Genomic DNA, 26,566 nt, shown 5'->3' with positions numbered 1-26,566 from the left:
TACCCTGATTTGGTCATTACACATTGTATACAATTATTTAAATAATCATTACACATTGTATACATAAATATGTATAATTATTACATGTCAACTAAAAATAAAAGAAAATGAAACACGACATGGGATACAAAGTGTTAGGTTCCATCTGGGTTATAAAAGGATAGAACCTGATGGCTGCCTTCAAGAAGCTTTTATTCTATGTAAGGAGATAAGACAGCCATGAAAAACTAACTAGATAAATATTCTTTCTTTCTTCCTTTTTTTTTTATTTGAGATGGAGTCTCACTCTATCACCAGGCTGGAGTGCAGTGGCATGATCTCAGCTCACTGCAACCTCAAACTCCCAGGTTCAAGCTATTCTCCTACCTCAGTCTCCTCAGAAGCTGTGATTACAGGTGCATGCCACCACGCCCAGCTAATTTTGTATTTTTAATAAGAGACAGGGTCTCACCATGTTGGCCAAGCTGGTCTCGAACTCCTGTCCTCAAATGATCCACCTGCTTTGGCCTCCCAAAGTGCTGTGATTACAGGTGTGAGCCACTGCTCCTGGCCTAACATTCTAATAATCTCAAAAAAACCTATGTAGCCAATAACTACTGTGGAAATCTGAAATAAATGAGAGTTCACTATGGGATGCAGAAAAATTCTTAAATGCTAATTTACATGCAAAAACCTTGGAATTTTATGAAAATGCAGGTTCTGATCTGTAGATATGGGGTGGGGCCCAGGATTCTGCATTTCTAACAAACTCCCTCATGATGCTGCTATGCTAATCCACCAATCACATCTGCAATAACAAAGGATTAAAAAGATTGGGAAAATGTTTATAGAAAAAGATAGGCTTGAGCTGGACCTGGAAGGGTGTCACATATGCATGACTGAAGAAACTGGAGAGAGCAACGGCACTGGCACAGGGGGAAGAATGCCAGATTGGATCAAAGAAATTCTGTTGCCAATCACTGGGAGATAGATAGTGCTGGAAAAAATGGTTACAACTAGACCTTGGGAGGAGAAAGGGATGCATTTCAGACTCAGAAATTTGAGCATAGAGAAATGAGGGTTAATATCTATATAATTAATCACAAAATTTCTGCTTAATTTGAATATTTGAGCCTCAACTTATTTCCTTGAGAATTGGGTTTGAACTTATTTGCCACCTTAAAGTGTTACATTCTTACTTCGTGGAAATGTGCAAAGTGCAAGACAGCCAGACACTAATTTTACAAGAATTTTAGTAAAATTGATCCATCATTATATTGTTTAAACAACAATGTTAGTTGTCAATGAAGAGATACTCACCCATTTAAGATGATTTGAGGAACTAATCTATTTATAATGCTTCATTGATACATTCCCTAAAATTTCTAAAAGCAATATTTTGTTTGTTTTTAGTTGTAGCCTTCTGCTTCAAATGAGACTTCAGCTGCTATGGATAAGATTATTTATTAAGAAGGAATTACACAGAGAAAGCCTTAAAAATAATGAAAACTTAAGCCAGATAATGTGAATGATTGACTGTTACCATATCTGAGAAGCCAGCCTGCATCTTGTTCACAGTGTTAGTGGTGATTAGAATTGAAGAAAACTCATTGAACATTTTGGTATTGTTACTCCTAAAAATAAAATGGATGAGCTAGTGCCTATATGATGACAAAATATATCATCAATTCATTGAAAATGAGTCAAATTAATATTTTTAAAAGAAATTCACTTTTCACTTTTCAACTGTGGTTTTGGCCTTGAAGACACAACCTTACAATATTTTTGAAATCAGAATATTTTGCCATCGTCTATCATTAAAATGGTAAAAATTCCACAGATGGTGGTTCCTCCTTGACTCGAGAGACAAGTAGCACCATAGTGTTGGATTTTTTTTCCTTGTATGCAATGAATAACCATTCCTATCATGTAGAGAAGCTAGAGGGTCTCAATATATTCTCTTCATCACAAAAATTGTCGATTTTGTGAAAAGTCAGTATAAAACACAAACTCCTGTGGATGTCCTTGGATTCAGAAGTCAGATCACGTCAGCCCTTAAATGTACAAGAACTATCCCCTTCAGACACTGGACACACTAGACAAAAGCAGAAATAAAACTTTCCAACCTTGCAAACATGGGCAAGCCCTAGCTTTATAACAACTATAATAACCTTAGCAAAGAAATGTTCATTTTATAATTGTATATGTGTTTGTGATATAAACATTTCTCAGAAAATTACTCCAAATTATCAGATTTATAGTACTAAGTAGGTTCTAACCAAAGAGTTAAACCTACATGAGGTCAAACCTCATTAAAAATGCAAATTACAATTAAAACTTCAAAACAGTAGAATCCTTGTGGTCCATTTACAGCATTGTAGATTGCTATTTAAACATAATGCCAACCTTTGCTGTTTTGTTCACAAGTCTCACATGAAAAAGACACTGTGAGAAACATTAAGTTAGTCACTAATATAGTTTGAAATGAAATTATTATTCTCCAGATCTTAATAGAACTGGTTGGTCTGTCTTGATTTCTGTGGTCCTTGCAAAAATTTGGTCTGTATTTAAGAATATTAGGGCCTTTAAAAATGTTCACCTGAATTTATTTTCTACACATATCCAACTTCTGAGTTGTCACGAAAATTACAATAATTTTCCAGTGTATCTGGAACAAATTTAAAATTTTCCAGGTTCATGTTGTTAGGAAGAGCTTTTCTTCACATTAATAGTATTTTAATAAGTATTATTAGAATAGAGTGTGTGACATAAGGTGAGAGGTATGAAATTCTAGATTTAGAGACTGGAAAAACATTGGCCATCTTTTTGACCATCTGAACCAGGAATGTGTTTGTACTGTGTTTGAAGTGTACACCAGAATTTTAACCATTAGCCAAGTTGGAGTAACAAGAACCGGATTTACCTTCCTGTTTAAAACAACCAGATATCCAGACAAAATATATATGAGATATATATTAAGTTTTTAAGATGCTTGACATCAGACAACAAATGAAAGTGATCCCTAAAACACAGGAAATGGGCAAAGTGAGCCCAAGGACTGCACTAGCTTAATAGCTTGAAGGAGTTTCCAGGCCATGATATAGAGAGGGGAAAATCTCTCTGTCTGAGCCTGGCAGACAACCCGAATTCAGAACGTGGAACTAGCAAGACCAGGGCAGCTTGAGTTTGTAGGAGACAGTACTGAACAGCAGAGAACTGCACAGAGAGAAAACACCAGAGATCCACACTAGATTCCACTGGAATATTCAGCAGACTACTGATCAGTACATATACGTGAAAAAAACTATTCAAGGAGAGAAAAAATATATATATATATTTCATATATATTTACATATATTATATATATTTTGTGTGAGTATATATATATTTCATGTATATATACATATTTCACATGTGTGTGTATATACATATATATACACATGCATGAAAAGATCAGAGGGAAAAATATCCAGCATTCTCACAGAGTCACAGATAATACCCGATTGCACCAGCTAGCATTCCTCATATTTCATAGGTAGAATACTCAGAAGGGCATTGCCCCAGTAGTGGGGAATAATTAGCCTTAGAATAATCATGGCTTTGGTCCTCCCCAACAAATTTTGGAAGCAACACCAAGAAGGATTAAACTATTTCCAGTTAACTGTATCAAAGAATATAGTTAAAAATGTTTATAGGAATATGAAACTATCCTGCACCAACAAGTTAAAACTCATCAAGTCTGACACCAAATCAAAAATTATCAGACATGGAAAGAAGCAGCAAAATATAATCCATAATAAGAACGTGCAACCAATCAAAACTGGCTGAAAACTGACACAGATGCTACAATTAGAAGACAAGAATATTGAAACAGTTGTCATAAATGTATTATATATGTTCAAAAAGTGATTTAGAGACAAGAAAGATATAACAACTGATAAATCAAACTTCTACAGATAACTGCAGCATCTGGTACAAAAATACACTGGATGAAATGTACAGCAGATTAGACATTATGAAAAAAAAGGTCAGTGAACTTGAAGATATAGCAATAAAAACTATCCAAAATCAAATACAAAGATTAAAATAGCCAAAAAAAATTTAAAATAAATCACTAAAAATCACTGACCTCTGCAACGAGTTCCAGATAACTCAAATACATATAATTGGAGTCACCAAGGTGGAAGGCAAAAAGCATTTTGAAGAAATAGTTGCCAAATATTTTCCAAATTTGATGAAAATTATAAACCCAAACACCCAAAAAAGTTCAACAAGTTTCAAACACAAAAAATAAAGAAAATTATACCAAGTCATATCGTAAATTTCTCAGAAACTAAAATAAAGAGAAAATCTTTAAAGAAGACAAAAAAAAAAGACATTATATACAGAAGATCAAAGATAAGGGTGAGGTTAGATTTATCATCAGAAACTGTGTGATTGAGGAGGCAGTGAAGCATAATGTACTGGAAAATATGTTTTAAAAATATTTAATGTATTTATTTATTTACTTTTAGACATGAGGTCTCACTGTGTTGCCCAGGATAGCCTCAACCCCCTGGGTTCAAGCAATCTTGCCTTGGCCTCCCGAGTAAGTCGTACTAAAGGTACTCGCCACCATGCCTGGCTTTGTTTTTTAAATGTTTAAAAAAAGTTTAATAAAGGTAAAATTAAAAAGTTTTCAGACACACAAAAGCTTAAAGAATTCATCATCAAGACTCACACTGCAAGAAATATTAATAGAAATTCTCTATAGAGAAGTAAAACAATACCAAATGAAGATATGGATCTACACAATGCAATGAAGAGCACTAGAAATTGTAATGATTTGGGCAACTACATATGATTCTCTTCTTATGAGTTAAATTCATTTAAAGTATAATTGATATTTATCAAAAATATTTATAATATAATTTGATATTGACAACATTTATAAGAGTAAAATACATGACGACAATCTCATAAAGCCTAGGCAGGGAGATATGGGAATATTTAAGTTTCTTAAACTATTCATGAAATGGCATAATATAACTTGAAGGTAGACTGTGTTAAGTCAAATATATATATATAATAAACCCTAATGCAACTACTAAAAAAAACAAAAACAAAGCATTATAGCTAACAGGCCACATAGGAGATAAAATGAATAATCAAAAACAGTAAATTAATCTAAAAGAAAACAGAGAAAGAGGAAAAGTGGAAAAAATAACAGGTAGGACAAATAGAAAAAAATGGCAAGATGAAAGCTTTATATTGAATTATATCAATAATAACATGAAATGTAAATGGTCTAAACCAGTGGTCCCCAACCTTTTTGGCTCCAGGGACTGGTTTCGTGAAGGACAATATTTCCATGGCGGGGGAGGGAGGGAATGGTTTCAGGATGAACCTGTTCTACCTCAGATCATCAGGCATTAGATTATCATAAGGAGTGTATAACCTGGATCCCTCGCACGCACAGTTCACAATAGGGTTCATACTCCTGTGAGAACCTAATGCTGCCACTGATCTCACAGGAGGTGGAGCTCAGGCAGTAATGCTTACTCACTGGCTGCTCACCTCCTGCTGTGAGGCCCGGATCTTAACAGGCCATGGGCTGGGTGTTGGGGACCCTGGTCTAAACACACCAATTTATAGGCAGATATTATCAGATTGGTGAAAAAAAGCATGATCCAATGATATGCTACTTAAAAGAAACACTTGAATATAAAAGGCACAAATATACTAAAAGTAAAAGGATGGGATAATATATACCATGGTAACACAAACAAAAAATGCCGAATGCCTCTACTAATATCAGACGAAGTGGATTTCAGAGTAAATAATACTACCAAGTATAAACAAGATCATGTCCTAATGATCTAGGAGTCAATTTAGCAGGAGGATTTAACAACAGTAAATGCTTGTACACCTAATAACAGAGCTTCAAAATACAAGGAACAAAAACTCATAGAGCTTTTTACCAAAAATTTAAATATTCTCTTTTATGTCTGCACTTATAATACTAAATATAAACAAATCTGTTTTATAATTACCAGATAATTAAAAAAAATTGATAGAATTGCAAGGAGAAATAGATAAACCAAAATTATAGTCAGAGACTTCAGTATTACACTGTTATAGACTGAATGCATGTGCCCTCCCAAAATTTATATGTTGAAATCCTAACCCCCAATATGATAGTATTCCAATGTGATGGACTACTGCTACCAATACTACTACTACTGATAAAACTTAATATTTATTATACACTCATTTTGCTCCATGTACTATTCTTGGTGCTTTTTGTAGATATAACTTTTAACTTTGTATTATAATCTTATAAGGTAGACACCATCAATTTTCCCCTTTTATAGGGCCTTTGGGAGGTAAATAGGTCTTGAGGCTGGAGCTTTAATGAATGGAATTCAGTGCACTTATAAAAGGGTCCCCAGAGAGCTCTCTCGCTCACTTTCTGTCATGTGAGGTTAAAAGGAGAAACCATCTGGCCAAAACCTGGAAGATGGCCTTCGCCAGAACCCAGTTATGCTGGTACCCTTATTTCAGACTTCTAGCCTCCAGAACTCTGAGAAACAAATTTGTCTTGTTTATAAGCCACCTATGGTACTTTGTTATAGCACCTGGAACTAAGACATATGCTCTCAAAAATTGATAAGAACAAACAGACAGAAAATTAGTAAGGATACAAAAGACTTGAACAACAGCACCATCAAGTAACATGACGTTTGACATTCATAAACAACATGTCCAACAAACAATAGCACAATACACATTCTTCTTAAGCTCATGTGGAACATTCACCGAGGCAGATTATATTCTGGGACTTAAAACAGGTTTCAACACATTTGAAAGTATTCAAGGCATGCAAAGTATATTTTCTGACCTCAGTGGAATTAAATTAGAATAACAAATATCTTCAGAAAAAATACCCAAATACTTGCAAACTAAGTAAGAACCTTAGACCCTTAGGTCAAAATAGAAATAACAAGGGAAACTATAAAGTATCTAGAATTAAATGAAAATGAAACTATAATACATCAGAATTTGTGGATTACAACTAAAGCAGCATTTAAAAAAGAAATTAGGGAAAAAATTAAAAGTCTCGAATCAATGATTCAACTTTTATCCAAAAAAAAAAAAAAGAGAGAGAGAAAATGAAACCAGAAGTAAATAAGAAAATAGAAATAATAAATATCAGAATAGAAAGCCATAAACTGTTCTAGTTCTAGATAAACTGTATTGTAAGTCAATGAAGTCAAATGCTGGTTTGTTAGGAAGATAAAAAATGTCGATAAACTTCTAGGAATATCATTGGGAATACTTTGCTTTATAAAAACGAAGAGAAATTGTAGCATTAACATCAAAGATTAGTAATTGTACACCTAAATTAATAAGAGATCCCCTAATCTATGTAGTGGACTCATCTGTAAAGAAATGACCATTTGTAACAGAAAAAAAATCACTAACTTTAAAAATATCTAATGTATGAGTTTAAATCTATTTTGTTTTTAATGTATATGGCAGCCATTGAGATACACTACCTAGAAGTCTTTCAAGAGAAACTGCTGTGAAGTGCCCAGTTAACTGACTGCTTTCAGATGTGTCCCCTTTTGAATGGCAAGGCCACACGTACTCCTTGGTTCTCCTAGTCAGTGATGGAATATGGTAGGGGTACTAATGAAGATACTTTCCTATCCAACAGGCGATCCTTGTAGCACACAATCATGGCTCAGGGACCTCTCATTTCCCATTTATCTGGCCAAGGTCTTCTCAAAAGTGGGCTGCAGTCTGTACCTCTTGCTGCCCAATGTTCCTTTATGTCCTCTTTCTTTTTTCATAAGTGTCAGATCTGCATTGCTGTCTAAAGACTCTTGCTGCCTACTCTAGCTTCCTCTACCTTTACCCTTCATAGGTATTTTCTCCAATTAATTGCTTGCTTTTCTAATCCTGACTTGGCATTTGTTTCTTGTTGGACTCAAGCTGGCACAATCTAGACCTTCCTTAACTGGGAATATTCTTTAAGGAAACAAAATATGGTATGCCATGTAAAATAAAAGTGCCACCAATGTTATTATAAATATATTTTATAAAGTTATACAAGTATGCTTATCATTATGGTTACCAATAATAATAATAACAGTGATGAAAGTTAAGGTTTATTATGTACTTGCTATGTTCCATGTACTATTCTTGGTGTTTTTTCATATGTTCTCTCTTTAACTCTCCATTATAATCCTATGAGATAGACACCAGTAATCTCTCCTTTTTAAAAATGATGAAATGAGTTTGGAAAAATTAAGCAATTTGCCCATGTTGGTACAAGTAGTAAACTATTAAACTAGGCTACAAACCCAGGCAGCCTTCTACTAGAGCCCACACTTTCATTATTATACCACTAAAGCCTCAGTTGGCTTCTTCAACTCCATGGCACCAATAAGATTCAGATATTGGCCAGGCAGCATAGGTTATCAATTCCCACGCTGACTCTTGATCCGAGGTATGGTCTAGTCCAGATCCAGGGGTCTGCAGAGTAAATTGTGTCACTGTACTCACCAACTGCCCTCAAAGCTGAGAGAACCTCCAGGTCCTACAAGACCAAAATCATTACCCTCTAATATCAAGGGAAGACAGCACATTCAAAACATGGTTCTCAAGAACAGATGATCACACCCTCTGGAATCTTGTCTAAGGGAAAGAATAAGAATTCAGAATACCTTTGTGTACAAAAAGAAAGATGATTAAAATAACTTCTGCCTTATTACTCAAACTACTAATGTTCACAAAGATCAATTACTTTTAAAAGTATCAATTGAATTTGATGAGTTTAAATTAACTTTTTGATAATTCTCTGAAAGTAATTACTAAAATTTTGTAGAATTCTGACCCTCATGTTGATCCAAAAGGTTAGATGGTTCTTAGGAGCTGTACATTGGTCAACGTCAGTCTAACAGGGTAATATTCCTGTTGATATGTTTAGTAAGATGTGGTCATATGATACTTACTTTTATGTACGCAAATGCCAGTGTGTTTAGTAGAAGCTAAATGAAAAGTACCAGAACAAAATTCTTCTGGTATTGGCATATTCTCCAATAATACCTAAGGTTCCCTTCTGAATTGTGCAAAGTTTAAAGTAATCTCATTCTTAAGAGATAACTGAAAAAACCCTAAACATTTTAAATAATCGACTTTTAAGTTATTTGCAAATTGATGTGTAATCACAAATGGGTTAGGAAGGTGAAGGTGCTGTAAGACATTAGTGTAAATCCATAAGAAGGACGGGCAAACCTGTTTAGATAAAGTGGGAATGAGTAGTCTGAAACCTACAAATCCTTAACCAAATCAGAACCTCATTAAATGTGGAAATGTTTCACTGAATATTTTAGAAGTATGCCTCTCCACATTTCAAGTCTATTTCAAAGCAGGAATAAGAAATAAATAAACTAATTGTGAGAGGGCTAGGGTTACTTTTACAAATGCTTAAGAAGCTCAATAAATATTAAGTAACAGTAATGGTCTAGGAAATTAGATCTCTAAGCAGTTTTTGATGAATAAAAATCAGGAAAGATGAACCAATTAAGATAAAATCAGGGCCTGGTGCAGTGGTTCATGCCTGTAATCCCAGCACTTTGGTAGGCCAAGATGGGCGGCTCACCTGAGGTCAGGAGTTCGAGACCAGCCTGGTCAACATAGTGAAACCCTGTCTCTACTAAAAATACAAAATGAACCAGGCATGGTGGTGCATGCCTGTAATCCCAGCTACTCAGGAGGCTGAGGCGGGAGACTCACGAACCCAGGTGGCAGAGGTTGCAGTGAGCCCCGATCCTGCCATTGCACTCCAGCCTGGGCAATGAGAGCAAAACTCTGTCTCCAAAAAAAAAAAAAAAAAAGGATAAAATCAGAAGTCATCTGAGCTTTTGTTCACTTACAAAATAGATGTGCTGAATGCTATTCACTGCTATCATAGCTTATAATAAACTGCACAACTCTGACACTAATAAACAGGTTGTCTTAAGTTTGATTTTTAATTGCTCTGTTCCTTCATTGAAAATAATTTCAGGATTGTTAACTTGGAAGAACTGGTTACAGAAATGAAAGGGTATAGTAGTATTAACCTATTTATTGGATTTGCTGATTGTAAACATAATTACATTAATTAGTTTACATAAAAATCATTCATTACGTGACTTTACATGGAGTCAATAATGAAACAAATGTGTATGGATATAATATCCTCTGTATATTAATTCTGTACCATTCATAAAATCATCTTTAAATGCATGTACATTTCTTCAGGCAGCTACACTTGTTTGTTTTCTCCCACTGCTACTGATACTGAGACTCATTTGCTATGGTCTGTTTTTGTCCCTCCAAAATGCATATGTTGAAACCTAGTCACCGAAGTGATGATATTAGCAGGTGGGGCCTCTGGAAAGTGATTCGTTCTCTTATAAAAGGGGCCCCAGGGAGCTGCCTTGTGTCCTTCTGCCATGTGAGGATGAAGCGAGAAGATATCTTTTATTACCAAGAAAGTGGGTCCTCACCAGGCACTGGATCTGCCAGTGCTTTTATCTTGGACTTCCCAGTTCCAGAACTGTGAGAAATAAATTTCTGTTGTTTATAAGCTATCCAGTTTATGGTGGTTTGTTAGAGCAGTATAAACGAATACACCATTACTGTGTTAAAATGCACAAAACAAATTTTACATAGAAGAGTTTCATATGTTTGCCAACAATTTTCCTTGCAATACAAGTTTGTCTATTATTAAATTCTTTTGATAACCAAATGTCAATGGTACCATAAATTTATAAGATGATACACAAAGCACTTTAATGGACACTAAATAGATTTTCTCATCAACAAGTACGCAGAATTAGTAGCTTATTTTACTAATGAAGGAACTGAGACTTTTAAATCACTAGTTGATATAATATTGTCAATTCAGATATTGTCCAAATAAATGTCCTAAAAAGCTCAGACTCAGAAAATATAAAGTAAATAAAAGATCATGAAAGCACAACTACAAATAGAACGGTAAATCTGAGAAAACACAGAAAAAACAAGGTACAATAATGAATCCTTTATAAACACAAGTATCTTGTGGCTTGTAAAGCATCTGAGTACCTACTACAATACCATTGATATAGCAAAGGCTCAGTAGACAAAAAGATTAAGGAAGTGTTATAAAATAAATAGACCATCGACCTTACAGACAATATGGCTCTGCATAAATCCAGCCTGTGTCATCTACTATTTGACACCTAGACACAACACCTGTCAAATCCTGTTTCTTCATTAGCAAAATTGGGATAACGATAAGGCTTATCTTTTAATGATTTTGGTTTTTTTGTTTGTTTGTTTGTTTGTTTACTTTTAAGTTCAGGAAACAAGGGCAGGTTTGTTATACAGGTAAATGTGTGTCGGGGGGTTTGTTTTACAGATTATTTCATCACCCAGGCATTAAGCATACTACCCATTAGTTATTTTTTCTGATCCTCTCCCTCTTCCCACCCTCCACCCTCTGGTAGTCCCCATTGTGTGTTGTTCCCTTCTATGAGTCCATGTGTTCTCATCATTTAGCTCCCACCTGTAAGTGAGAACATGTGGTATTTGATTTTCTGTTCCCGCATTCATTTCCTAAGAATAATTGCCTCCAGCTCCATCCACGTTGCTGCAAAAGACATGATCTCATTCATTTTTACGACTGCATAGTATTCTATGGTGTGTGTCTACCATATTTTCTTTATCCAGTCTATCATTGATGGACATTTAGGTTGATTCCATGTCTTTGCTTTTGTGAATAGTGCTGCAATGAACATACACATGCATGTGTCTTTATAATAGAATGATTTATATTCCTTTGTGTATATATCCAGTAATGGGATTGCTGGGTTGAATGGTATTCTGTCTTTAGGTCTTTGAGAAATCACCACACTGTCTTCTACAATGGGTGAACTAACTTACACTCCCACCAGCAGTGTATGATGGTTCCTTTTTCTCCACAACCTTGCCAGCATCTGTTGTTTTTTGACTTTTTAGTAATAGCCATTCTGACTGGTGTGAGATGATATCTCATTGTGGTTTTGATTTGCATTTCTTTAATGATCAGTGATGTTGAGCTTTTTTTCATATGCTTGTTGGCTGCATATATGTCTTCTTTGAAAAGTGTCTGTTCATGTCCTTTGTCTAGTTTTTAACGGTTTTTTTGTGCATTTAAGTTCTTTATAGATGCTGGATATTAGACCTTTGTTGGATGCATGGTTTACAAAAATTTTCTCCCATTCTGTAGGTTGTTTTAAGGGTTTAAAATTAAATTAATTAAATTAAGTGGCTGTGATTTAGTAAGTGATCAAAAAACGTTAGCTCTTCTTCTTACTTCTTGAAGCTAAAGCAAGTAATATGCACAAACAGAAGAATCATCTGCAAATAGTGGATAGTTATCAACCACACAAAAAAGACCTTCATGCATCCAGAATGGATGAAAAAGTTTTCCATACCCTTTGGAATTTTCAGGCAAATACACAAACAGTATAATATGGTCAAGAGCATTTCCTTTAATACCAAGAAAAGTAATGTTAATATTTCAAGAAAAAAACATTTCAGTTCAAAAATCCTCACATTTTTTCCAAGTAAGCTATTCAGTTGACTTTGTTTTAAATGGTCCATAGGTAATTTTGTGTAGCTTCATTTTACCATTCATATCATTCCTTAAAATGAAATTATTCAAGTTGCATTTTGATATGCAAACACAGCTACTTTTCTCTTTTGAGCCATCATGATCTATTATCAAGAATTATTAGAGCTTGCTTTATTTTGAAAAGTAACAGATCTCCCCATGATATTTAAATACTTATGTGTAAGTGTAGAATACAGTTTCTGGATTACTCTTTCTCCATGGTTCTCTCATTCATACAGCAAATATTTGTACATGCTATGAATAGTAAACCAAGGTCAAAATGAGTAAGTATCAAAGATGATAACATAAAAATATCCCCATTGGTCCATCAATTTTTAAAATCTATTTCAATCAATATCCCAATTTCATTAACTATGTTTATTTTAAATTGAAGAGTCATTTGGCCAATCTTAGAGGTCAAAACTAAAATGGTAACCATAGTCAATAAATCTTCAAATTGTGATGATTTGCACTCTATAAAACTTGTGATTTGTGCCAAACCTGTAGGGACTATAGGTATATTTCATACCAACATATAATTTATTAATTATACAGGGAGTGCATTTTTGAAAAATAATGATCAGTTTGGCAAACAGCATTATCTGATAAACAGCCTTAAGTTGACTTTAAAACTTTAGGTAAGTTGATGTGACAATGCGCTTTTGTTCATTAACTGGTTTTCAAAGAACCACATGATATCAATACTCACATATGAGCTATGCAGAAAAAATAGGCTTTAACAATTTAATGTCTAGATTAAAATTTTTTCAAAAACAATTCACATATATTTTCTCCAGGCTTTGAGATCTAACATGGCTGTCAGGCTGGATAAAGAGGATCCCTCCTGAACAGTTGCTTTTGCTCTTCCTAGCAAGAAGAGGGTCCTTAACATAGTCAATCTTGACTTTCACAAGTGATCATATCTGCCTGCTAGAACTCATGGTGAGATGGTCTAGCATGGCTACACTGGTCTTGTCATGCTAATCCTAGGCTGAAGACTGATTCATTTGATGGGAAAACTTTATCTCTTTATCTCTATTTTCTAAATCATCCAATCACCTTACCCAATTACCTCAGGTGAGCAGTACTTTACAGTGACTAATACAATCATCTTGTTATTCACTTCTAATTCCAGATACATAACAATCAGAAACTAGGTAAAGAAAGGAGAATTAAAATGGAACTTTGAGCCGATAAGTAATAACTACTCAGTAATGAGTTGTTATTTACATTTTTTGGGATACCAATTCTCCTCCTTATTTCCTAGACAACTGTTAACTTTGAAAGGCAAATGCTTTTATTCTATTTCCTTCTGACTTTTTGACTGCCTTCTGACTGCCTAACTTTGAGGCATACTCTCTCTATAATGAAAGGATGAAATTATGTTTTCTCAACTATTAAATTTTCATTGGTCTGAAAACTGAAAGAGAATCATATCTGGGAATAGAAACTCTTGAGATTTATTTCCAGTATCATTGCTGGTTGTGACACTTAAGACAACTCATTTACATTCTTTTATACTCTCATTTACAATGTGCTCATGCACTTGCAGTTTCTGTCACCAAAATACAGGCAGTAAGAGATTTCCAAGTAAAGAAGATAAAAATGGAAAATGCATTATCTCAAGAGACAAACATGGGCATGTAAACACAGAGACTAGCCCAGGTATTTGGGTCTTCACACAACAAATCATCCATTCTATAAAATTTCTAAAAGTCTCTCAACTACCAAATTGGTCCTCCAGTCCTTGAGCTCATAGTGGAAACCAAGAACAATATAACAACAGTTAACAATAAACATGTTTATTCTTAAAACCACCAATAAACATACTGACTCAAACATTAAAAAATACTATAATCTTTCTATCTGTCATGTACTCATTTGAGTGTGGTTCAAGGGCATTGAATATTTGGCACTTTGCTTTGTGCCCTTGCTCATTGTCAGAGTGCACAGACGTCTTATTCATGTATGGAAAGTGATCTACCAGCCAGATAAATGCACTGAAGGTAATAGGCAAATCAACAAATGAAAAGTAACAAAAGTTATCCCTTGCTGTTCACCAAAATATTCTACTTTTCGTGGCTTAATTGTGCCTCATAACAGCATGCTCATGGACTATATTATGTTTGAGTGAAGGAATAAAATAACTCACAGTTCAAAGGGGAGGTAAGAAGGGACCCAAATTCTTCCTACCAGATGTACAATGCCATATCCACCTAATAGTTAACATTTGTAGCATTTACCATATGCTAAATGCTTTGTTGATATTATTTCAATTGATCCTCACAAAACCCTTATTGAGCAGGTATATTATCATCCTCATTTTACAGCAAAGGTAACTGAATCTAAAATACATTAAGTAACTTGCTCAGGATAAACCAACAGAATTAGGGAAATTTGACTCCACACTCTGTCTTCTCAACCACACTATCACCTCCTTAGCCTTCTTGGCTTTCTGTCCCCATTGCTCCACCTCAGGGGTTTGCAAACTTACGCTTTTAACCACATGGGTTCTGTTGAAACCACTCAGTTCTGTGTTTGTAGAGCAAATCAGCTATAAAAATACTGAAACAAATGCCCATGGCTGTGTTTCAATTAAACTTTATTTATGGGCACTGGAATTGGGATTTTGTATAATTTTCTGTGTAACATAGCATTATTACTCTCTTGATTTTTCCAATGGTTTAAAAATATAAAAACCATTTTTAGCTCATGGGCCCTATAAAAACAGACAATAGGTCAATGGTGCCCGAAGGCAGTAGTTTGTTGACTCCTAACTTAGCTGCTACAGAAGTGGGTTTCATAATGTACACCTATAATTATGTGTGTGCCCTACCTGCCCTGAAACCTCCTTCCTTATACCTTATGGCCAAAGATGCCATTTAGGTTGGCTTTCAAAGACATTTATTTTCTAAAGCTCCTTTTGTGACCAGTCTCATCTTCTCTTTGACACACAGCCTTCGGTTTCTTAAATTAACACACTTCCCCCTTTAACTATAACATCAGAAAATAGCTCAAACTTTTGATAATGACTTTTTCAAAAGATTTTTGTGTGCCTTTATGTGGTAGGATGGATAAGAATTCTATTAATGGATTGATCAAGAGGAAAAAAAATAGACCCATTATTCTAACTTTGTGCTTCAATGTTTGACATCACCATAGTGCTCCTTGAGGCTCTTCAGTGTCATTAGAATCACCACATACTGAGCTTAAAATACATGTGATTTTAAGAATGCCTCCTAAACGTTCTATAGGTAATAATTGTAGTTTTATAAATAATGATTTAAACCTCAACTATTTCCATGGTAAAGGCTATGAGTAAGGGACATAAACATTACTTGAGAAGAACTGGCTTGTACTACTGTCTCTATCCCTCACTATCATGAGTATCCACTTATTTTGCCTTTTTTGTTTTATTCTTTTGAACTGTTTTCTCTTGAGTCCTTTCTTTTTCTCTTCTTCCATGTCTCTGCTTTGTAACTTTTCCTCTATTATTCCCAGCTAACTTCAGCATGGGGTCGTGGAAGGAGTCCTGAACTTGTACAGTATTGTAAAGAATACATGTGTCGGTCAGAATATTTTCAATTCTAAGAAATAGAAACCAAACCCAAACTAGCTGAATAAATGAGGGAGGTGGGGAAGGAGGAGAAGCCAGGGGGCGTGTTTTTATGCACAGTGAAATCCAGTTGAAATGATAGCATTAAAACTGCTTCTTTTTCAAACTCTTGGCTACAGCTCTGCTTATTTCTACTTGCCTTCTTTCCCAGAGGGTTTTCCCTATGTGGCAACAAGATAGTTGCCTCAAACCCATGTTATTTTTAGAGGTCCCAATCCTAGATAAAATGATAGTGTATTTCTTAATAGCTCTTATAAAGTTCCAGGGTAAGTTCTGATGAGGCTGCATTGCATCACATGGCTATTGCTGAGCTAATCATTCTGGCCAGAGTCATGAGAAACAATTTTTGGCCAGGTCTGGGCTGTCCTCACCCCACATCCCTGTGGAAGACCAACGTAAATGAAAGCACATAAACTTAGCAGAATTATAATGCATTGAGGCAAGAGTGGTTCTTCAAAGGAAGGTTATGTTGAGAAGATTAATACCTGTGCACGAACTATGATTTGTGAGTTACTTCTACTAAAGCAACTGTATGACACCAAATTATTCAAGGTTCACTATAAATTTGGGAAACTGCATATGCAATGGCTCCAAAATATTTATATCTACAACATATACAAGAGATTACTGTGATTTAGACCTGTCAGTGGACTGTAGGGTTATCCTGAGAATTATTTTGCCCTTGGTGAGTAAAGGGATCTAACTTTTATTGGTTGCTTTCTTAGACTTGGAGATATGTAAAAGGTGGGCTATTACCAACCACAAATCTCTATTTAGAGATTGTCTATTTCATGTTATCCTTTAAGACTATTATATTAGTATCTCAATTTCATAAATAAAGAAATGAGACTCATAAAGCTAACTAGGTAGTAGAGCCAGGATTCAAACTCATTGTTATTGTTGTTTTTCCTGCATCTGTTTGAATCCAAATTTATGTTCTTCCCTGCTGCTATGTTATCCTGTAATCCTTAGTGTTAAGTGGGGAATTGGCTCCTATAGATGAGTTTTTATAGCATTTACAGACACATATGATGTGTATGCTATAGAGTAACTCTGACAAATATGTTTCTATCATTTATTTGGAGAGTAAAGTAGATGCTTCTATCATTTATTTGGAGATAAAATAAATGATAGAAATATGTTTCTATCATTTACTTGGAGAGTAATGTAGATGCTTCATCAGAACAGTTGTTTGTGATTTAAAAGCTACAGAGGTTTCGGGGTGTGGGTTCCTGTAATCTATCCACAATGTTTCCTTTCTCCTATTATAGGAAATGTTTGCTGAGAAAGGATGAATAATCAAAATCTTATACAACAACATCTTTCCAGATCTTTATTCTAATCAGATAAGAAGTATATGGTAATAGTCTATTTACACTATACAACAATTCTATCTTCATATCTAATTAACTCCAACTCAGCAATTAGAATTTTCTCTCATGGATCGCCAAAGAAAGTATTGTACATAAATAAGATTATTGAGAAAGCAGAATCTTTCCTGCTTTCTTCCTTGGCCTTAAAACTGGCAGCATTTTAAAAGCATGCTTTTTTAGCTTAGACTTACACAAATGGTATTCTTAAACCAGCAGAAAACTCCCTTTAAAAGTCTTCTTGCAGTCTGCTATATTCTTATAATTATATTCTGAAAAAGATAATTATACTCTATTTGCAGATAATATAATCCTCTATGTAAAAAATTATTTTAAAACACTTAAAAACTATTAGAACTAATAAACAAGTTCAGGAAGGTTGCAAGATACAAGATCATTATACAGAAAAAATTGTATTCCTACAAACTAGCAATAAACAATTCAAAAATGAAATAAAGAAAACAATTCTAACATAATCAAAAATAAAATAATTAGGAATAAGTCACACAATAAAGATACAAAACTTTGACACCCCAAATGACAAAACATCATTGAAAGACATAAAAGAAGAACTAAATTAATAAAAAGACATCCCCCGCTTATGGATTAGAAAAGTTAAGATTGTTAAGAAACTAATACTCCCCAAATTAATCTGCAGATTCAATACAATCTCTATCAAAATTTCAGCTGCTTTCTTTACAGAAATTGATAAAAGTTATTTTAAAATTTATATGGAATGGAAAAGGACACAGAAGACCAAAAATAATCTTGGAGAACTCACATGTCCTGATTTCAAAGCATACTACAAGGTTATAGTAATCAAGACTGTGTGGTATTGGCATAAGGATAGACATATAAATCAATGGAATAAAATTAGAAGTCCAGATATAAACCCCAATATTTAAGACTAATTGATTTTCAACAAAAGCGCCAACACAACTTAATGGAAAAAGAATAGTATTTTCAACAAATGATGCTGAACAACTGGATATCCACATGCCAAAGTATTAAGCTGGACCCCTATTTCATACTTTATAAGGAATTAACTCAAAGTGGATCAAAGACATTAGTGTGAGAGCTAAATCCATGAAATTCTTAGAAGAAAACATACCTATGAATATTTATGACCTTGGATAAGGCAATAATTTCTTATGACACCAAAAGCACAAGCATCAAAGGAGAAAAATAGACAAATTGAACTTCATCAAACATTTCTTAAAAACTTTTCTGCATCAAATAAGTGAGAGGACAGCTCCTCAAAAATGCGAGAAAATATTCACAAATCAAATACCTGATAAGGTAATTGTATCCAGAATATAAAAACTTGCAACTCAATAACATAAAGCCAATTATGGCAGTTTTAAAATGGGAAAGGAGCTGAATAGACATTTCTCTAAATAAGATACACAAATGATCAGTAAACACATGAAACATCATTAGTCATCAGAGAAGTGTAAATCAAAATTACAGTAAGAGACTACATCACATCAACTAGAATGGCTGTAATAAAAAAATGACAGACAATAACAAATGTTGGTGAGAATGTAGAGAAATTAGAATCATCCTACAATGCTGATTGGAATGTAAACTGGCACAGAGGCTTTGGAAAATAGTTTAGCAATTCCTCTAAGCTAAAACATATAGTTACCACATGACTCAGAAATTCCCCTTCTAGGTATATACTCAAAAGAAATAAAAATATACATCCTGGCCAGGCATGGTGGCTCATGCCTGTAATTCCAGCACTTTGGGAGGCCAAGGCAGGAGTGTCACTTGAGACCAGGAGTTAGAGATTAGCCTGGGCAATATAGTAAGACTCCATCTCTACCAAAAAAATAAAATAAAATAAAACTTTTTAAATAATTAAAATAATTCATCCACATGAAAACATGTACGCAAATGTTTATAACAGTATTATTTATAATAGTCAAAAGGTAGAAAGAACCCAAACGTTCATCAATGTGTAAATGGATCAACAAAAAGTGGCATATTCATACAAAAGAATATTATTTTGTAATAAAAAGGAATGAAGTACTGATACGTGCTAGAACATGGATGAGCCTTCAAAACACTGTGTTAATTGAAAGAAGTCAGTCACAAAAGGTCATATATTGTATGATTAAATTTATATGAAATGAATAGAATAGGAAAATCCATAAAACATAAAGTAGACTAGTAGTTGTCTAGGATAAAAGGAGAGCAAGGTTACAGGAAAATGCAGAGTAACTGCTAATATGTAAGGGATTTCTTTAGGGAGTATTGAAAGTGTTCTGAAATTGATTTGGTGATGGTTGTACATTCTGTGTGCATACACTAAAAACTATATACTTTAAATGTGTGAAATATATGGTAAGTGAAACATATTTCCATAAAGTTGTTATTTTTAAAAATGTAATCATAATTAATTTGCACAAGTCATATTTGAGTTATTTTGAACTAAATATTTTTAGCACTCTGAAATCTCACTTAATTCAACGTATGCTTATTGAGTACCTCTGTCACAGGAGATATAAAGATGAATAAGGCCTAATATTTACCCTTAGGGTAATTTCAATCTAAGAGTGAGACAAGACAATCAAATAAATAATATAAGACAAGCTAATATAAGACAATATCTGGTATACTAGTTAGGGTCATACTAGCTGTTTTAGCAAACTCCAAAATTTCAATAACTTCACACATTTATTTCTGCTCATAAAATAATCCAGTGCAAGCATCAACCTTCAGTACAATTATTTCGGCACTCCAGTACCTTTCTCTTTGTAGCTCCAGCATTCTCTAGATCCCCAGAGTCATCTGTATTCAGCTGATAAAAGGTAAAAGAGAACAAGCAGAGAAGGTCTACCTGTTGTATTCCTTCCATTTGCAATAACTGGTCCCAAGGCCCTACTTAGATATGAAAGTAGTTAGAAAATACAGTTTCCAGCTAGACAGCCACTCCCAAGTGATAATTGTCTGCAAACGACAAGTTTAATCCTACTGAAACTAAAAAGGGAAATTACTGGTTTATATAACTCAAATTTATGAGTTTGAAGTCATCCCATTAGTCTATTTTTGCTTTCACTGATTCCACTTTCAGGGTCATAGCCAAAAAATCATTATCCAAACCAATGGTGCATAGGTTTTTCCCAATGTTTTCTTCTAGTAGTTTTATAGTTTTAGGTCTTATATTTAAGCTTTAACCCATTTTGAGTTGATTGTGGTATACAGTGCAAGACTAGGTTCCAACTTTATTCTTCTGTATCTGGATATCCAGTTTTCCCAACACTACTTATTAATGAAACTATTGTTTCCCTATTGTGTATTCTTTACACACAAAATATTTGCAAACTATACATCTGATAAGGGATTAACATCCAAATTATATAAGGAACTCAAATAACTCAATAGCAAGAAAATAAATAATTATATTTTTAAAAAAAAATGGGCAGAGGACCTGAACAGACATTTCCTGAAAGAATACACATAAATGGCAATAGATTAGTGATAAATGCTCAGCATCAATAATCAAAATGCAAATTAAAACCACAGTGAAATGTCCCTTCACACCTGTTAGAATGGCTTTTAACAAAGAGATGAAAGATAACCTTTGGTAAGGAAATGGAGAAAAGTGAACTCTTTGTACACTGTTGATGGGAATGTAAATTAGTACAGCCATTATGGAAAACATTATATGGGTTCCTCAAAAAAACTCAAAATAGAATTACCATATGATCCAGTAATCCCACTTTTGGGTGTATATCCAAAGGAGTAAAATTAGTATGTTAAAGGAATATCTTTACACTCATGTTCATTGCAGCATTATTCACAATAGCCAAGATATGGAATCAACCTAAGTGTCCATTAACAGATAAACAGATTTTAAAAAATAGTATATATACACAATGGAATACTCTTCAGCCTTAAAAGGAGATACAATCTTGTCATTTGCTACAACATAGGTGAATCTGGAAGACATTATGCTAAGTGAAATAAGCCATACACAGAAAGACAAATACCACCTGATCTCACTTATACTTGTTGATAAAAGGGTACAAAGTTTCAGATAGACAGGAGGAATAAGTTCTGAGATTTATTGTACAGCAGGGCAACTATAGTCAATAATAGCATATTATATATTTCAAAATAAGAATACATTTCAAATGTCTCACCATAAAAAATGATAAGTATGCAAGATGGATATAGTCACCTGATTTAATTATTCCACATTGTATACATATATCAAAACATCACACTGTACCTGATAAATGTATATAATTATGATTTGTCAATTAAAAATAATAATAAGTAAAATAAATAGAATTTATAAGGATAGTCTTCCTTCAGGTGTGGCTGGATCCCAGATGCTCCAGCAACAAAATCAAGATTCAATTTCTCTCTTTTTAATCTCTAATTAGCTGTCCATTAGATTCATTTTGAGATAAGCTGTCTTCACAATATGGTAAAGATGTCCCCTTGCAGTTCATGATTCACATACTGTTTAGTACTCACTATCTTAGAAGACTAGAGACCTACTTTCTATCAAAATCCATACCTACAAATAACTTTCATTGGTCTGATTTGTGTCACATAGCCAATCTTGACTTGATCGCTTTTTCTATGGTGACGAAGTGCTCTCATTGGCCAAGTCCAGCTCCTGTGCCTACTTGATTGCAAGTAAAGGAGGATCCCTTGATTGACAGTTTCACCAGGTAGTGGGAGGGATCATTCGTAAAAACCAAAATGGGATTCTTAACCAGGAAAAACAGAGAAGGAATGTAGATTAAAAAATAAAAATTTGTATTCACTTTAGGTTGATGGCTTAAAACAGTGTATGAGACCTCTGGCAAGATTAACTGGAAATTATATTTTAGACCTGATTAAAATCTAAAGTTGTAACTCTCAAGATCTAGAGACTTACTAAGTAGAACATGAAAAAGTTTTGAGGTTTAGAAGAGACAAAACCATCTAGTCTAGTGTCAGGGACATTACTGTGGTTCTTTGCCTTAGACAGAATAGGCACTGGCTATTCTACTTAATAGTGATCTCCAAAGTGGAGCACATAACATGATCCTTGGGGATGCAAGAAGAAAAAGATTTTACTTATAATTTACAGGATGTCATTTATGCACTTAAAAAAAAAAACAGACCAATACATGGTGACATATCTTCAATACATATACGGTGAGTGACACAGAAACTATTTTGTATTATGCAGAGGTTCTTTGATTACCTTGAGACGAAGTACTTAAAGAAGTTTTAGAACTTAAAGATGCATTAGGCATTTTTCTTTTACTAAAAGGTAAGTGTTTCAAGTGTGCTGACCTTTACTCTGATGACAAAAGGCTCTCAGTAATGTGTTACTTAGAACGTTGTTTAAAAATGAATAAATAACCCATCTACCTTCAAAGGAAAAGTGATATTGTAACAATAATAAAGAAGACATCTCATTTTCAAAAGAAACTCACATTATGGAAAGATAATCTTTAAAAGGAGTGTTTGAAAATATTTCTAACATTATGTGATTTTATTGCAGAAACTATGTGTGCCACCTATAAAAACAAGTAAAAGATTTCTATCTGCACCTTTAAAAATTGAAAACGCAATAGAAAAAATACAAAAGACATAAACAATTCACAGAAAAAAAAAAGAGTTTTTGTATGTGAGAAAACACTCACTCTCACACCTAAGATATTAAAATTAAAACCATACTGAGGTAGCATTTTTCATATACACTGACGATAAAGTTTGTTAGCTTAGTGTAAAGAAATAGTCTCTTAAATTGTTGGTAAGTGTGCAAATGTTTAAACTCCCATGGAGAGGCATTTGGCAATATCTACAAAAATTCTGTGGTTTTAGTTTTTGATCCAACTATTCAACTTCTAGGAATCTATCTCATAGATACAACTCCAGAGGAATGAAACATATGCCCTAGGTTATTCATTGCAGCATTATTTGTAATAACAAAAATTTGAAACAGCTTAGATATTCACTCATAAGGCACTGGTCCAATAAACTACGATACAGTGACAAAGTGAGGTACATGAAACATTTTTAAAGACTGAGGATGATTTGATTTGTTTTGCCAAAAATGTATGGAAGGATGGAAGAACTAACTAGAAACATCATAAACTAATGAAAATGGAGGATAGGTGGAGGGAGCACGCCTTCTCTGAGTATTCTGAGTGTATCTTTTTATATCGTACTAACTTGATTAATTTATTTTTTGAGACAAGGTCTCACTCTGTCGCCCAGGCTGGAGTGCAGTAGCATGATCTCGGCTCACTGCAACCTCCACCTCCCAGGTTCAAGTGATTCTCAGCCCTCAGCCTCCCGAGTAGCTGGGACTACAGGTGCATGCCACCGTGATGCCCAGTTCATTTTTTGTATTTTTCATAGAGAGGTGGTTTCACCATATTGGCCAGGCTGGTCTTGAACTCCTGGCCTCAAGTTATCTGCCAGCCTTGGCCTCCAAAAGTGCTGGGATTACAGGCATGAGCCAACATGCCTGACCTCTTGTTAACTTTTGAAGTATGCAAATGCTGTAATTTTATTTCAAAAATAAAATTAAGTTGGTCCAGGCATGGTGGATCATGCCTGTAATCCCAGCACTTTGGGAGACCAAGGCAGGTGGATCAAGAGATGGAGACCATTCTGGCCAAGATGGTGAAACCCCATCTCTACTAAAACTACAAAAATTAGCTGGGAGTGGTGGTGGGCACCTATAGTCCCAGCTACTTGGGAGGCTGAGGCAGGAGAATCACTTGAACCCAAGAGGCGGAGGTTGCAGTGAGCCAAGATTGCGCCACTGCACTCCAGCTTGGGTGACAGAATGAGACTTCATCTCAAAAACAAATAAATTAATTAAATTAAATTAAAAATTATAAAACATAAATTTGTCAACACAAATGGAAACATATGAGCATAAATATATATGAAAAATAATCATACAGAGAAAATAATTATTTAAAATAATTTTTAACACAATACTCTGCCTGTGCATCCTTAATTAAATATAGTAAAAAGACAAAAATAGCTGCAAAGACTCAGTAGGTTTGTTTTTATTTTTAATACTGATTGTAATTTTGAAACTAATTTAGATATATTTCAGGATAATGTAAATAAGTGTGTGTGTATGTATACATGTGGTTAGGCACCGATATTTTCAGAGTAATGAGAAGAAATATAATTTTTTAAAGGAGGAAATTCTGTTATTTGTGGCACCATGGATGAATTTGGAGGACGTTATGTGAAGTGAAATAAGCCAAACACAGAAAGACAAATACCACATGTTCTCACTCATACGTGGAAGTTAGAAAAATTGATCTCATAGACGAAGAGAGTAGAATAGTGGTTACTAGAAGTGGAGAAGGGTAGGGGAAAGGTGGAGATAGCTAAAGGCCAGTTAACAGATACTAAAGTACAGCTAAAGAGGAGGGATCAGTTCTAGTGTTCTATAGCACTATAGGGCAACTGACTAGAATGAACAACAATTTTTGATATATTTTCAAATAATTATAAGAAAGGATTTTTAATGTTCCCAACACAAATGATAAATGTTCGAGGGGATAGATATACTAATGACTCTGATTTGATTATTATACATTGTATATATGTATTGAGATATCACACTGTACCCCATAAATATGTAAAATTGTTATGTGTCAATTAAAAATAATAATAAAAGCAAAAAAACCCATAATAGTACCCAATTATAACAATTACATGCAAGTAGACCAACTTTATATTCAGCAAATAAATGATATGTTGTTTACTTGAAATAAAATATTGAGAAGGACGAATGATAGAAAGCACTCCACGAATCATAATATCATGTTAAATGTATATATTTGGTGATTGGATAATATGCCACTGGCTCCCATGTCACTGTGTTGGAGGGTAACAATGATCTGAAATTTATATCTGTTGTATATTTTCTAAAGTTTCAAGTACTATTTCAACATGAAAACAAACATTTTGATTTAAAAATGGTAAAAAAATTTTAAAAGATTTTAAAAATGAGATAGAAGTAATGAATAAATTACAAAAAAGCTCTGCAACTTAAAAAAAAATGAACTGAAAGCCACTATGAAAAACAGTACAAATCTTCCTTAAAAAATTAAAAATAGATTTACCATATGATCCAGCAATCCTCCTTCCCGGTGTGTCCAACGGAATTGAAAGCAATATTTTGAAGAGATATTTGCACAGCAAAGTTCATTGCAGCATTATTCACAAATAGCCAAGAGGCAGAAGCAATCCAAAAGTCTGTTAATGAATAAATAAACAAAACTTGGTATACACATACAATGGAATATTATTCATCCTTAAAAAAGAAAAAAAATATTTTCATATGCTGCAACATGGATAAACCTTGAGGACATTATGCTGAGTGAAATAAGCCAGTCACAAAAGGGCAAACACTGTAAAATTCTACTTATTTGAGATATCTAACATAGTCAAAATCTTGGAAACTGAGGGTAAAATGGTGGTTTCCAGGGACTGGGGGGAAGAGGAAGGCAGAGTTTTATGGGTATAGACGTTCAGTTTTGCAAGATGAAAGTACTAGAGATCTGTTTCTGTTTCACAACATTATGAAAATGTATGTTTAAAAATGATTGGGATGGTACATTTTATTATGTGTATTTTTACCACAATTGAAAATAAAAAGATGACAGTATCAAGATGAACTCATAATTTTAAAAAGTATTTTTCCTAGTTCTGGCTGTTGATAGTCCTAGAAGTAAGTAATGACACTCAAGAAGCCTGAGGTCCCACTGGCCACATTTGAAACAATTTGAGTGGGAGCTTCTTCAAGCTGGATCCTGTACCCTTGTGAGGATCCTGTACCCTTGTGAGGATCCTGTACCCTTGTGAGGTGACGTGTCTCTATTTGTCTTCAAGCACCACCTTGTGATCTCTGAAACAAGATGTTTTAGTCTCATCTTGCAC

Source organism: Macaca mulatta, chromosome X, assembly GCF_049350105.2.
Source record: "Macaca mulatta isolate MMU2019108-1 chromosome X, T2T-MMU8v2.0, whole genome shotgun sequence".
In the NCBI taxonomy this organism is placed as follows: Eukaryota; Metazoa; Chordata; class Mammalia; order Primates; family Cercopithecidae; genus Macaca; species Macaca mulatta.
The sequence above is the reverse complement of the archived record's forward strand: the minus strand, read 5'-3'. Positions refer to the sequence as shown.